Below are 16,835 nucleotides of genomic sequence, written 5' to 3'. Positions count from 1 at the left end.
CCTCACAACATGGCATCCACCTCCCCCTGGATCAGTGATGAGAGAGTAAGAGAGAAAAGAAGATGCAGTGGCTTGTATGACCTAGTTTTAAAAGTCACACACCATCACCTCTGCCCACATTTATTTGTTAAAAATGAGTCACTGAGTCCTGCTTTCATTTAACAAGAAGATAATTAGGGTTTACTTTTTGAAGACTGTCAAAGAGTTTGTGGACACTTGTGTTTGTAAAACACCCAAAGATGCAGAAGGACCACTCACAGTGCCTGATTGTGGGAACGTGTTTCCTCTCTCTACTTCTTTGTGCCCCTCCTGGTACAATGGTGCACACCAAGAAGGCACTGCAGAAAATTCATTTACTGCAATATCTTTGGTAAACCTCATGCTAGTTCTACCAATCCAGATCATCTGTGTGCATCGTCACCAGAAGCACATAGTAATTTTGGTTCCAGTTGTGTGTTAAATCGAAGCAAATAATAGATTGATGGCTTTAACTCTTTAAAACTCTTTTAAACCCAAGCCAGTTCAATTCCTTTTAGTACATCTCACTCAAATTTTTTTATTTTACTCAAGAAGTATTTACATTTGAACCTAGAACAACACGGAACTGAGGGGCACCAACTCATCATGAAGTTGAAAATCCATGTTATAACTTTTGACTCCCCCAAAACTTAACTACTAAAAATCTGCTGTTGACTTGAAGCCTTGCTGATAATATAGTCAATTAACACATATTTTATATGTATTATAGACTGTATTCTTCAATAAAAAAGCTAAAGAAAAGTTCATTAAGAAAATCATAAGGAAGAAAAAATACATTTACAGTAGTGTACTGTATTTATCAATACCAAAAGTTTATGTCATCTGTTTACAAGATGAATTATCTGCCTGAAATGATGAGCAACCACAGCTTCAGACCTCAGTCTATGGTATATATCAAGCAATTCACCTTTTTCTTGTACGTCAAGATTTTTCTCTGCTTCTTGGGAGCAATTCCAGCATCACTAGTGGCACTTCACATGGGTCCCATGGTGTTATTGGTTTCCAGTATTGCACTAAACATGATGAAAAATACATGAGAACATCTAGAAATCACCTTTTTCTGCAATATGCAGTTTACTGGAGAGATGTCCTGCCCATGCTGAGATGATTAGTGTCACAGGACATTATAAACAGATACTGGCAACCCTTGAACTCACTGCAATAGCAACGGAAGATGGCTATGAAGTTATTATGGTAGTATAGTGTGTCCTACAGTTAATTTTATGCAGTTATGATTTAGTACTGCATCTTTACATTTGTTTACATTTCTCTGGACTAAGAATGGCACCATGTATGATCTGTAAGCATTTGTGTGCATGAGTTTAGACAAATTTTAACTTTTTATAAGATTTCCGTAATTAATGGTAGTAAATGATAAAATTGACTAGTATCTACATACATTTTGTGCACTCGTGATATACCTACCTTTTTCTTGTTTTCATCAATATTTTTAAGCTATGCAATTCAGCTGCATATTTTTTTTAAATTGTAGCAATTCTCCAAAAGTTTTCCAATGTATTTATTGAAAAAAAACCTCACGTAAGTGAACTTGCACAGTTCAAACCTGTGTCGTGCAAGGTTAAATTGCACAATGTCCTGAGAGACACAGGTCAGCCTGACAGTGAGAATCCAGAGCAACAGGCTAGAGGCAACTTCCAAGTCCACTGGGCCAGGTCAGGAAGCACCTAGAACACCCTCTCCAGCTCTCCCCACAGCTGCATGGCTGACTTCACCTGGCCTTTAGTTTCCTCATAAACCTACTTCTTCAATCATGTTCGTCTTTTTGCACAGGAGAATTCTGACCATTTTTATTATAATTTTTTCAATTTATATATTTACAAGGTTCCATATCCTTTGCATACTTTATCTTTAATCTTTATTTAAACTCTCTTAAACAAATATTACTAGCTCTCATTGGAAAGAAGACTGAGTCTCAGAGAAATCAAAGTACTTGCACAAGATCACACAGAGACAGAACTAAGGCTCACGGTTAGGCTGGCTGGCCCCCTATCCCATGCTTCCACGAAGCTGCCGTTTTTTGGAGCTTTATTTCAGAACCACAAAACTACAGAATCCCACAGTCTTCCTGCGGGGATTACCCTCAGCTGTATCAGTTCCTTTTCCAAATCTTTCCCAGAAGCCCCCATGCACTACAATAAGATGTCACCCATCACCCACACACAGAGTTGCCAGATAAAATAAAAATGTCCAGTTAAATTTGCATTTCATAAAAATAACAAATCATTTTGCTAGTATAACTGTCTAGGGCAATATTTTCATATCCTGGGACAGACTTAAGCTACAAAGTCGTTTCTTGTTTATCTGAAATGTAAATTGAACTGAGCACCCAGCAACAAACCCAGGCTTAACCCAGGCTAAGATGCATACGAGGCTCTTTCTCCTCACCAGCTGTGCAGATCCGAGCAGATTGTGATGTTTCTGATTTATTCACAAAATCACAGGGTGGATGTGGATCCCAGAATATGGAAGCCTCCAGTATTATGCCTCAACAGTGAAGAACTAAGTTGGATGTGCAGGAAGCTGGAGCTTTTGGTAACACTAAGAGAAATGTCCTTGGCTTCCCCATCTTGGGTAAATGCAAGAGTCGAATGCTTCCCCTGTTCAGTTGGAGGTGTTTTGAATGTGGAGACCAGGGTCTCTGTGGATTACTTGTAGCAAAGTCTTTGCCCCAAACTCACGTTCCTTTGTTACCCATATGGCCTGAAAAAGCCCCACTGCTATTGGGTGTGCAATGACCTTGGATGGGAGCCATGGGGTGGGCAACCCCATAGGACTCCTGATAAAGCGGACACTGCCATAGGACCCCAGATAAAGCGGGCTCTTCCATAGGACCTCCACATAAAGCGGGCTCTTCCATAGGACCCCAGATAAAGTGAGCTCTCCCATATGACCCCAGATAAAGAGAGCTCTTCCATATGACCCCAGATAAAGTGGGCTCTTCCATAGGACCCCAGAGAAAGTGGGCTCTTCCATAGCGGGCTCTGTGGCATTAATTTGTTTTCGGTGTCAAAGAAAGTTAGCCAGGACAGGTGGAATGGCACCACCGCTATCCTACAATGTGCTTTGCCCGAATCCTGGCTGACCTTTCCATTGTCCCTTTTTTTGTGAGGTGATAGCTGAAGAAATGGATGCGGCTCCACAGGCCTTCAGGCTGCTCCAGCCCTGTGTGACCCCTCTGCCTGCAGGTTCTATGCTAGCCCCTGCCTCTCTCCACATGGGTCTCTCAGATCTCCAAGGCTTCCTATATAGGATTTCCCTTCCAAGTCTGCTCTTCTTTCTTCTAGGGAACACCTACTGACATTTTGGGTATTTGCTGAAATGCTTTCTTATGGGAGGCCTGCACTAGGCTCTGCCCATTATGATTGGGTCAGCTTTGCCAACCATATGCTTTCATAGCCTCTGAGAGTGTGCTTAATTAATTTTACATGATGGTGTATTTAACTTCTGACTTTCCTGGTAGACTTTTAGTTCCTTGAGGGCAGATATCAGGTGTCTTTTGTTGTTGCTGCCTCCCTAGCACCAAGAACTATATAAAGGCCAATATGCTTATTAAGCATCAATGGAATGAAACAAATGGAAGTCTCTGGTGTTGGAGGCAGGCCACTCCAAAGGCCCCTCCGCCTCCTCCCCTGCCTTCCCATCACCCTCGTGAGTCTCCCGTGTCTGTGACCCAGGGCACCGATGACCTCGTCTCTTCTCTTTTTGTCCTATTGTACTGGAGAATAGCCTGGAGCCGCCCCTTTCTCAGCAGATGTTCAATACTCAGAGGGTTGTCACTCCCTAGTTTTGCTGTGTCCCTTGTCCCCGACCTCCTTAAGGACTAGTAAAGGACATTGGATATGAAGAAAAGGGAACACATTTCACTTCAAAATCCCTGACTGTTCTTTTTTCTGTTGGTGCTACAAAGTTTCTTTGTCCCCTGAACTTTTCTCCTGATATCTGTACTCTGCCCTGTCTCTTCCAACCCATGGGCACACTTTGGCTCTCCCATAGCATTTTAAAACTTCAGCTAGAGCCCGTGACCCTGGGGTGAAGCAGCTTCTGGTGGTAATGAGATAACACCAATAGCACTTGACTTGTCAATAAGTCTGATTTGTTTGTTGTGCTTTTATTTTGTTTTTTTTGCCTACGAATGAGATTATAGGGTTGTATATCAACAAATACACACTTTTAAAAAAATTTCCTCTCTTCTATTATAATAAGCTTCAAATCATTTTAATATTCATGAAGTCCTTTAGATCTGCCCTGGTCAATTTGGTGGCTATGAGCTACCTGCAGCCGTCTAAACTTAAATGCAAAGTAATTTAAATAAAAGTAAATTAAAAATCCAATTTTCCCAGGCTTACTAGCCACATTTCATGTGGTCCCAGAACTGCTTCCACACTGGTGTGGGTCTGATGCATTCATTCATTGCCCTACAGATAGCCCTGAGTACTGGCTTTGGTGATCTGTTCAGTCCTCTCAGGAATAATTTCCATCAGGCAGCCCAAGCTCTTGCTTCTAATGGATTTACTCTTTCAAATTCAAAGTATGAGAGAAATGAATCCACACAAGGGTAGCTCTTTAACAATTTCCTGCAGGCAAAGTTTGCTTATCCCAGAACAACCACCTTATTCTGGAAAAGAAAGGAGCTAGAAGCCGAGGACAGTGAGATCTCTTCTTACAGGATGTGTGGTGATGATAATGCAGAGTCTCCTGGAGATGTGGGCACCTCCTGTCCCTGCTGTGGCTTCGTATGCTGCCTCCACTTGACACCCCTCACCTGCCCAGCAGACAAGGCTTTCCTCCTGGAAAGTGCCTCCTCGAAAAACTTTTCCTCCACTCTTTGGCTCTCAATCACACCCTCTTGCCATAAATCAACTTCTGTCTCTCTAACAAAGAAAATTAAAAGCTATTTATTCTATGTGCTTATTAAGAGATAACTGATCTAGAATAAAGAAATTGACAGATGAAGGAACAAATGAAATGAATGAATCTCCAGATTCCCTTCCCTGGCAGGTATTTCATCAGCAGTCAGTCTGTCCTCATATACAGGGTGACCACACACTGGGCTCCTCCAAAACCTTGATCATATATTGCACCAGAGAGAGAATCAAGCAGCACCCTGGCCAATCTTCTGACCTATGAAGGAAATACAAGAGGGCAGGGGTGCCATGCAGGTTGCATCTTGCGCGCATCTCTGATAACAGATTTCGGGGGCTCTGGTCTATACTTGGACTTTCAGGCCAAACGGGAAACATATCCTCCAATTTTCCTATTCCCTAATGTTATTCAAAAGCAATTTGTTTAAAAGGAAGAAGGCTTGGGGACAGTCTCAGAGCTCCACTTGCATAGCATGTGAACTGTCTCCACTTGCAGGAGACAAGGCTGGCTGTTGGCCCTTCCCTACTTGCTGTCCCTACCTGTCTTTCCCAGTCTAGTGCTTAGACATGTGGGAGGCAACAGAGTCTCAGAGCAGCTCCTGACCCCTGTAAACATTGCACAGGTCTGGATATGGAAAAAGACTCTTTGAAAGGAGACTGGGCAGAAACTGTTATCCCCATATAAGTCATGATTTTGAAGGCTGAGAATACTAGAGGGGATGTTATTGTAGGACAGGGAGGGTGATGATCATGGGTTAAAGGGCAGAGACCATGAGTTCAAGGGCAGTGACGGTAGTTCTAGACTGATGAACGTAGGCTCAAGAATAGTGATTATGAGTTCAGGGGTGGTAACCATGCGTTCAAGTATGGTGATCACGGCTTCAAAGGCAGTGACCATGGATTCAAGAGTAGTGACCATGAGTTCAAGGGCAGTGACCATGGGTTCAAAGACAGTGAACATGGGTCCATGGCAATGACCATGGGTTCAAGGGTAGTGACCATAGGTTCAGGAATGGTGAACCTTCTAATATAGCTGGAGAGAAGAAGAAGAAGATAAGCCAGACAGATTTTGAGTCTTCTCTAGAGATTGGAAAGCATAAATTTGTAGGGGGAACAGCCTGGGTAAATGGGTGCTCAGGAGCCTGTGGGCAATGGAGGAAAAGGAAGACATTTGTATGGGTTGAGTTATAGCAGGCTCCCACATTCAAACCCATGCTATAAATCCTTGATTTTGTTGTTAGCTGAACTGGACTCCATGACCCTCAACTGCTGACCAGTGGGGAAAATGATAATCTATGTTTTCAAGCATTCAGACTAATTGAAAGTTTATTCTAATCTTGTCATTTTAACAGTCCTTATGGGGGAAGGTGGGGGGCAAACCTTTTAGATAGCTTCCCCTCCTTCATTCCCTGAGATGACTCCTGAGGATAGGAGGTGAGGTATGTGCAGAGAGGCCCCTAAGTGAAGATGGCCTTGATTTGCGATCCCAACACCCATATGCTAATGGATCAAGCTTCTTGTTAATATTTTCTTCAAAAAAATCCTTATGATTTGGCTTTTGGTTTTGTCGACTAGTGGAAAAATGCTAGAGAGTTGTTCACTCTGTGACTGGAACAAAAGGATAAATTAAAATTGTGTTTGCTGGGTGGGGTAGGGGGCAGTTTACTGATCTGGTCTCTGTAAATGATCAGGGTGCTGAGAGCCTGGGGCTCCCAGGGAGATGTTAGGACGAGGGGTGCCCTCCTCTGCTACAGCTGCTCTTGTGTTCAGATTCCTGTTTGTGGCTGCCCTCTTTCTCATATCCTTGGATGTTCCTTGCTCCTTTCCATTACTGGGAAATTTGCTGAAACCTCATCAGCTTATGGCCCGACCTACCCAAGTCCATTCCATCCTCTTCTCTGGCAGATTTCTTCTCTTTAGGATTTCATTGATGAAATGCGAGGTAAAAACAAACAAAAAAAATGTATTCAGGCTTTCAGTTTTCATCATGTCTTACTAAAAACTTTGAAAGTTGTAAAATATCTCTGCAGATGCTCTGACTCCAGCCCTCAGGTTTAGCCATTTAGTGCTATAATTGCTGATTCTCAATTTCAATTTTTACTTTTGATTTAAATCACAAATGTGATATAAAGTTGTTTTAATTTTAAATGTCTATGTGGGGTTTTTTGTTTGCTTTGGAAGAGAATGAGAGATGGGAGTAGATTTTTTTTAAATGCTTTTCTAAATATATATAATTGTGTTGCAATCAAGGGATATGGATCAAAGTTCTCTGCCTTGGGGATTTATGGAGATGTCCTTTGTGTCCTAATCATAGTCTGTTTTATGACTATTCCTCAGGTATCTGAGAAGAATGTGTACTGCTCTGTATATTTTATTGTGAAAAGTTTCAAAATCCGCCCTTCAAGGGTTCTGCCTCTGGGGCCATGTTTGAAAATGCCACTCCCTCATGATTACATAAAGATTCATTTATGTTGTTTTAGCACATACTGTTTTCAGGCTTTGTATTTAGAATTTTAATTAACTCTGAATTAAATCTGGCATGAGATAGGGGTCCACATTCATTTTTTTTTCCAAACTGTTATCCAGTCAATTGTGGCTTCTAAATGATCAAGCCATCTTCACCTTTCACCCAGTTTCTTACAAGAATAAATTCTGTCAATACACGTGTGTCTATTTCTGAATGATACAATGTATTTTATATCTATTAATAAAATTCTTCCTCATTACTCTTATATAACAATTTCTTAGCTGGTAGCATTTGTGTTTTTATTTTTTGTTAGGTTTTAAAAAAGTAGTCATGAGACACGTTTGGTTGGAATTGTTTAAAATATATGGAAAAATAAGGAAAATCAACACCCTCAATAATGTCTTTCCTTTGAGACATTTAATCGCAAGTCCCTAATCACTGATGCTTATACATAACACTGTCCAGTGTCCCTGAAAAAAATGTGTTCTATGGAAATATTAATTTTAGATAGTGATAAAAGAGGAATGTGTCCTATACATACTGCTTTCACCTTACATTTTACCGAAGCCCATTTTAGATAAACTGGAACTATTTTCTCATTAATAGTCATAAATTAGAAGTGAGCCCAAAAGACCAGTGGACCTGGTATCCAGTTTCAAACCAAAAGAATGAATTAAGATCAACTTCTCTAAACTCCAGATTAGCCACCTGCCAACATTTAATTGACTTAGATCTAACACTTGTGTTCTGCAGGTCAACTCATTTAGTTACCAGAATGTACATTTTTGCAACCAATTTATCTTGGAAGTTTCATTAGGAAATGGCATTTGCTTAAAATTAATCATTTTCTGGATGAGTTATCGGAAGGTTTTATGGCCACAGTGAGTGACTGTAAATACTTACTCAGAATGTTTCCAGCATCACTGCAGCCACACTTCATGGTTCAGAACTCTGAAGCCCCAGCCCCTATTTGTCCTGTGTTTCAAGCATATCCAAGCTGTTTTCTTAGTCCTGCTCAAATGTGATTCTTTGTTCCACTGCTGAGTAAGGACTGAATGGTCTTTTTTTCCGGAACAAATCTTTTCAGGCACTATAATTTTCTTAAGACAACCCAACCCACCATTTGTGTTTTTGAACATTTGGATCTAATATCCTTTGGGACACACATCAATTTTGCTCCAAGTTTTTCCATATTATCGCTTTAAACTGTTTCTCAAAATGTGCCCCAAATGCTATGGTGAGACATGTTTCCTGGGCCTCTGTTGTCTTTTATGATACCTTTGTGCAAATTAGTAAAAAGAGACCCTCTGGATGGTCTCCACAAAAGCATGGCTTGGAGAGCAGACTATACATTTTATTAAATTGTGGTAAAATACTCATAACATAACATTTATCATCATAACCATTTTTTAGTGTACAGTTCTTAGTGTTAAGTATAATCACGTTGTGCAACCAATCTCCCCATCGTTTTCATCTTGCAAAACTAAAACCCTGTATCCATTAAAGAACTCCCCACTTTGCCTCTACCCAGCCCCTGGCAACCACCATTCTACTTTTTATGAATGTGACCACCCTAGGTACCTTATTATAAGTGGACTCATACAGTATTTGTCTTTTTGTGATTGTCTTATTTAACTTAGCATGATGTCCTCAAGGTTCATCCATAACATAGCGTATGTCAGAATTCCCTTTCTTTTTAAGAATAAGTAATATTCTATTCTGTGTATATACCATATTTTGTTTTTCTGTTCATCTGACAATTGCTTCCACCCTTTTGCCATTGTGGATAATGCTTTATGGACATTAATGTACAAATATCTCTTTAAGACCATGCTTTCAAATCTTTTGAGGTCCTGCTTTGAATCTTTTAGCTGTATATTCAGAAGCGGTATTGCTGGATCCCATGATATTTCTGTTTTTAATTTTTTGATAAACCACTCTACTGTTTCCACAGCAGCTGCACCATTTTACATTCCCACCAAAAGTGCACAAAGGTTCCAATTTCTCTGCATCCTCACCAACACTTCTTATTTTCTGTATTTGTTGTTGTTGTTTGTTGTTTTATAGTAGCCAGGGTGTGAGGTGACATCTCATTGTGGTTTTGTTTTGCATTTCCCTAATGATCAGTGACGTTGAGCATCTTTTCATAGGCTTGTTGGTCATTTTGTATCTGCTTTTAATAATGTCTATTCAAGTTCTTTGAACATTTCTTAATCAGGTTGGTTGTCTTCTTTATCATTGAGTTGTAGGAATTCTTTGTATGTTCTGGATATTAACTTCTTATTAGGTGTATGATTTACAAACATTTTCTCTCATCCCATTGATTACTTTTTTACTCTGTTGATTGTGTCCTTTGGTGAACAGAAGTTTTTAATTTTGATGTAGTCCAATTTATCTATTTTTGCTCTCTATTTGCCTGTGTTTTCGGTGTCATACCCAAGAAATCATTGCCAAATTCAACAACATGTTGCATTTGCTATTTCTTCTAAGAGTTTTGTAGTTTTAGCATTATGTTTAGGTCTTTAATCCCTTTTGATTTAATTTTTGTATATGGTGTGAGGTAAGAATTCAACTTCATTCTTTTGCATATGAATATGCATTTTTCCAATAAACATCATTTGTTGGGAAAACTGTCCTTTCTTTCATTGAATAATCTTGGCTCCCTTTTCAAAAATTATTTAACCATATATGTGAGGGTTTCTTTCTGGACTTTCTATTCTAGTCTATTGATCTATACCAGTTTGATGTACCACACCACTTTGATTACTGTAGTTTTGTGATAAGTTTTGAAATCAGGAAGTATGAGACCTCCAACTTTGTTCGTTTTCAAGATTGTTTTGGCTAGAAGGGGGAGACTGCATTTCTAGCAAGCGAGAAAAAGGCAGGCCTTCCCTCTGGGATGCAGCCCTGCACTGGAGCATCCAGCACACTGAGCAGAGCTGGCCCCTACCTGAGAAATCAGGGAAGGGAGCTGCCTGCACATCCAGCTATGGAGGCCCTGTCACTCAGCAAATGCTTCATGAAGATGAAGGACTCATTCATTCTTCTAAATCTGGTCAACTCTTCCCTTTACTGACGCCAGATTATCAGAGCTCTTACCGTTCTGATTAGACATTGAAGTATACAGAGTTGCTTTGATGTTGTATAGATGGGCTTTAATTTCTCTTGCTTTTCTGTGGCTCCTGTAGTTTATGTCGAGGTGGGCTGTAGAGGGCAACTGGCAGCATTTGTTAGTTATTCTTGCTGTAGGAGGTTAGCAAGGAGGTGGTCTCCTCACCACGACCCAAGGAGAAACTTCTCTCTGACATTAGGGCCCTGGAAGAAATACCATCCCCAAGCACTGTTTGTATTCATGAACACAACAACTGATCCTCTTTTGCTGATCTTGTAACAAATGCTCTTTATCTGTTTTGATCAGCTCTTGAAAGACTTCTAGGTAAATGTGCAACCCAGCTTTAGCAAACGTGCAGGACTTTCTGGATTATCTCTTTGAATGCCAACTTTAGTTAGCCCTATTATATATATAAGTGGCATCCATACTCTTTAGAGTGACAAGAGGCTTACACATATACTTCATTTCTTAAAATAGCTTATTTGACAATTAAAAGAAAAAATGTATTATTAAGGGTCATTTGGATGCATTTAACAAAACCTGATTCAAACCACTTTAAGTAAGAAATGCGGTTTTATTGGCTCATAAAACTGAGAGAAATGGATGGAGGCAGGGCCTCAAAAGATGTTATCAGGGCTGTCTCTCTCATTTCCTGTCTCTGACTCTAGCTTTTGTTTCCTCTGTGCTAGCTGAATTCTCAGTAGGCTTTTCCATCAGGTGGCAAATTGGGCCCAGCAGGATTATTTGTAGGCCACCTTCTTAGCAATCCCAGTAAGCCTGAAGTGTCTCCTTCCAAGTGGCTCCAGCCTAAGCCCTAGTGAGGGCTCTTGCTGTCCTATCTTGGTCCATGTGTCACCCCGGGCCAGTCCTGTAGCAAGAGGAGGCAGTGTTCTGGGTAGCCGAGTCTAAGGCACATGGCTCCCACAGGTAGGGGCAGGGTCATGACACTAAACTTCACAGGTTGGACATGAGGGCTGGGAAATTGGGATGCTATTGGCAAAAAGTGTAGAAAGGGATCTGAGCAGGAAAAGATTAATTACTGATTTTCTCTACAACATACTTAAGAAGATTCCTCAAGAAGAGCAACCTCATTCCCCTTAATACAGGGAACTCTTCTACAGTGTTCTTAGCAGATGTTTTATCCAGTTTCTCTTTGAACACATTCCAGAATGGAGACCTCAGCACCTCCAGTTGTCTTCTATTCCAATGTTAGAGCTGCTTCTCAGAAAAATATTCCTTATCTCAAAAAATATGAGTTTTCCTGTAATTTCTAAGGAATTGTCCTAACTCAGCCCATCAGAACCTTATAAAATAAAATTATAATCTCATCTTCCCAAAAGGGTAATCAAACATTTAAGTTCAATTTCAACATGTCTTTTACATTTCATATTCTACTTTCCCAGTGCCTTCTGAAGATTCCTGATACAATCTCCGTCCCTACCAAGGATATTTTTTCATCTCCAATGACTGTAACGGTCTTTTGCATTTCACCTGCCACCAAGGCTTCCTCCCTGTATTTATTATAACATTAAATTATTTCATGGCTCAAATGTTGGAAATGGTTTTAAGATACTGATTATAATCTGCTTCTCACTCCCATAGTAAATCCAAAAATAGGGTTGTTTTTACCAGTCACATTACAATTTTGGTTAATATTAAGCTTAAAACAGTAGTAGCTACCATTTATCGATTGCCAGATTCTTTATAAAATCTATCTATAATCCCCACAATAATTCCAACATTTATTATTATTATCACTATTATTATTATTGCTATCCCATTTTATAGACAAGGAAGCTGAAACTCAGTTTAAGTAACTTAGAAAGTCAAATTAAGTCAGTGGTCAAATTGATATTTGAGCTCAAATATCTATGACTGCAAAACTAAATTCTTTCCATCATACTCCCTGCTCCATGGTTGATGTCAATGGAGACTATCAGATCTGTTTCCTGTGAAGTGCTGCCAATTACTTTGTTCATACCCTTTGCTTGTGCAATGAAGCTGGTGCTCGCCATAATATGGGCTGTGCAGTAAAGGGTTAACAGAGTAGGCCTGAGACTGCATTCCTTAGGAAGCTTTGTTTGCAAGGCTGGCCCTTGACAGGCACCTGGGGTCTTGGATTTCAGGAGAATTTCCATTATTCCCTGATTAGAATGGCTCTCTGTGCTTAAACTGTTTGTTCAAACAATATGGTTAATGCTGAATATGTGCTTTCCTTCCTGGTGTGTGGAATTTTGGTATGTGTTAGACAGAGGGGTACCTATATGACAAGCCCACAATCAAAACCCCAGGCACTGAGCCTCCAATGAGCTTCTCTGGTAGACGTCTGGTAGATGTTGAACATGTGTTGTCATATCTCAGGGCTTGAGGAATTAAGCACATACTGTGTGACTCCTCTGGGATAACACTCCTGAAAGCGTGTGCCTAGCTTCCTCCAGATTTCACCCCATATGCCTTTTGTCTTTACTGATTTTACTTCGTACCCTTTTGCTGTAATAAATTACAGCCATGAATATGACTACATGCAGAAGCCTCTGCATCCTCCTAGGAAATCACTGAAACTGGAGGTAGTCTTGGAAACTCCCAACACAGGGACTTTATATTTGTTCCTGTTAAGTTTAATCCTCATACAGTCATTTCAAAATCTCTCAATCTATTTTTTAAATATTTAGCTCTGTGTGTATTCCTTCAAAGTTTTAATTTTATTCCTTGATAAGAATATTGAATAAGAGAGTGGAAACACACAATTGTAGTTGTTTCCTGAAGCCTCCCTCTGTGTTGAGACTAAGCTATTAATCAGAGTGTTAGGACAGGGTTACACAAGCCAGTTACATACTTTTCCACAAGTACTATTAAAAAGAACATACTTCATTATATTGTTTTCTAGTATTCCTAAGACATTATGTCACTTAAAAAATTAAACCTTATAGGCCAAAACATTCTCACTTCTTTTTCCTTATGTAGTTATGTTACATATATTATTGAAAAAAATAACTAGCACTATTCCAATGCTACTTACTCTTAATGAGCTCATCATTTCCCTCTTGTAATAATCCCATTCTTACTGTAGATGATAATTAATTATTTCGTTAGTTATGTGCTAAACTTTTTTGGATTGTATCATGACAGAATTTCCATCTTGCAGTTTTTAGACTATGTTGATTTTCCCCATTTTAATACTCAAGTCATTTTCTCACCACATCTTCCGCATTTTTTAAAGAAGTGCATTTTATCTAAGTTATCAAATTTTTGGTCATAGAGTTGTTCATAATATTCCTGTATCACTCTTTTTATATCCTTGGGATCAGTAGTCATTTCCCCTATTTCACTTTTCACCCTACAAATGTGTGTCTCTCACTTTGATTCTTGTTTAGCCTGGCTAGAAGTTTATCCATTTTATTGATCTTTTCAAAGAATCCACTTTTGGTTTTGTTGAGTTCCTTATTGTTTTTCTGTTTTTAATTTCATTGAAGTTCTAATTTTTATTATTTCTTTTCTTTTGGTTACTTTAGAGTTATATTGCTCTTCTTGCTCTATTTTCCTATTTCCTCTATTGATTTCAGGTCCTCCTTCTATTCTAATATATGCATATATGCTTTCAATGCTATAAATTTCTCTCTAACCATTCCTTTTGATGTATCCCCCAAATTTTGGTAAGTTGTATCTTTATTTTCATTTAATTCAAAATATTTGTAATTTCCCTTGAGATTTCTCTTTTGACTCACGTGTTATTTGCAAGTATGTTGCTTAATCTCCAAATATTTGGTTATTTTCCAGCTATCTTTCCATTATTGATTTCTAGCTAATTTCATTATGGTCCAAGAGCATACTTTCTATGAATTCTATTTTTAAAAATTTGTTCAATCTGTTTCAGTACCCAGAATGGAATCTATCTTGGTAAGTATTCCATATGAGCTTGAGAAAAATGTGTACTCTGCTTTTATTAGATGGAGTACAGATGGTCCCTGACTTACGATGATTCAACTTACAATTTTTCAACTTTAAGATGGTGTAAAAGCAAAACCCATTCAGTAGAAACCATACTTCAAGCACCATACAGTCATTCTATTTCTCACTTCCAGCACAGTATTTAATAAATTATATGAGATATTCAACCCCTTATTAAATAGGCTTAGTTAGATAGTTTTGCCCAACTGTAGGATAACATAAGTGTTCTGAGCACATTTAAGTTAAGCTAAGTTATCATATTTGGTAAGTTAGGTGTAGTAAATGCATTTTTGACTTTGTGTATTTTCAACTTACAATGGGTTTATTAGGATGTAATTTCATAGTAAGTCAAGGAGCATCTGTAATCTATCAAGTTGACTAGAGCCAGTTAACTGATGGTGTTGTTACATTAAACGATGTTTTTACTGATTTTCTGCCTGCTTGATCTGTCCTTTTCTTATAGAGGGATACTGAAGTCTTCAACTATAATAGTGGATTAATCTATTTCTCCTTGCAGTTATACCAAATTTTGCCCTATGTATTTTGATGCAGTATTGTTAGACACATATACATTAAAAATTATTAGATCTTCTTAGAGAGTTGACCCTTTATCACTATGTAATATCCTTCTTTTTTTTTTTTTTTCTTTTTGGAGACAGAGTCTCGTTCTGTCGCCCAGGCTGGAGTGTAGTGGCACGATCTCGGTTCACTGCAAGCTCTGCCTCCCGGGTTCGAGCCATTCTCCTGCTTAGCCTTCTGATTAGCTGGGACTACAGGAGGCCACCACTACGCCCGGCTAATTTTCCGTGTTTTCAGTAGAAACAGGGTTTCACCATGTTGGCCAGGACGGTCTCGATATCCTGACCTCATGATCCGCCCGCCTCAGCCTCCCAAAGTGCTGGGATTACAGGCATGAGCCACTGCACCCGGCCATGTAATGTCCTTCTTTATCCCTGATGATAGCATGGTATATCTTCTGCATTCCTTTACTTTTAATCTATCTGTGTCTATATTTAAAATGGGTATCTTACAGACAACATATAGTTTAGTCTTTTTTGTTTTCATTCTATCAGTTTTTGTTTTCTGGTTGGTATATTTATATTATTAACATTTAAAGTGATTATTAATATAATTGGACTAATATTTATCATATTTGTTATTGTTTTCTATTTGTTGCCCTTTTTTGTTTTTCTTTTATCTCTCACTTCTGCCTTCTTTCAGTGTTAACTGAGCATTTTACATGGTTTCAGTCTGTCTCCTCTCTTAACATATCAATTATACTTCTTTCTCACCCTCTTTTTCAATGGTTACTCTTCAATTTGCAGTAATCTAATTCCACTTTCAAATAACTCTATATTTCTTCATAGGTGTCATGTACCTTATAACAGAGTAGTCCCAATTTCTTTCTCCCATGCCTTCAAACATTTATACCACTTACCACTAAGCTAGTCACCCAATGCACTGTTGCTATTACTATGTGAATAATTATTTATTAGAACAATTAAGAATAAAAAACAAAATCCTTAAAATTTTACCTTTATTTATTCCTTTTCCAATGTTTTATTTCTTTCCGTAGAACAAAATTTCTGACTTTTTTTTTTCTCTGAAAAACTTGTTTTAACATTTCATGCAATCAAAGTCTACTGGAGACAAATTCTCTCAATTTTTGTTTGCCTGAAAATGTCTTTATTTCTCCTTTACTTTTGAAGAATAATTTTGCAGTACACAGGATTTTAGGTTGATGGGTTTTTTTTCTTTCAATACTTTAAATATTCCACTTCACCTCTTCTTGTTTGCACGGGAGGAAGAAATTGGGACTACTCTGTTATAAGGTACCCACTACCTGTGAAGATGTATATTATATCGGACTTCAGTAGAGAAGTCCCGTATAATTCTCTTCAGAAGTCCGATATAATTCTTATCTTTGCTCCTCTATAAGTAATGTGTTATATTCTTTTGGCTTCTTTCAAGATTTTCTCTTTATCTTTAGTTTCCTACAGTTTGAATAGGGTGTCCCTAAGTGTCTATATATATATATATATATATTTTTTTTTTTTTTTGTATTTATCCTCCTTGGTGTTCCCTGAGTTTCCTGGACCTGTGGTTTGGCACATGTCATTAATTTTTGAAAATTCTCAACCATTATTACTTCAAATATTTCTTCTGGTCCTTTCTTTCACAAATTCTGGAATTCTCATTGTGCATATATTACACCTTCTGTAATTGTACTACAGTTCTTGGGTATCTTGTTCCTTTTTTCATTTTATTCTTATTTCCTTTCTCTTGCATTTCAGTTTGGGAAGATTCTATTGACACATTTTCATGCTCAGTGATTATTTCCTCCCAGGGTCCCATCTACTGGTGAGCCCATCAAAGGCATTTTTCT

Source organism: Pongo pygmaeus, chromosome 8, assembly GCF_028885625.2.
Source record: "Pongo pygmaeus isolate AG05252 chromosome 8, NHGRI_mPonPyg2-v2.0_pri, whole genome shotgun sequence".
Lineage (NCBI taxonomy): Eukaryota > Metazoa > Chordata > Mammalia > Primates > Hominidae > Pongo > Pongo pygmaeus.
Note: the sequence above shows the minus strand (reverse complement) of the source record.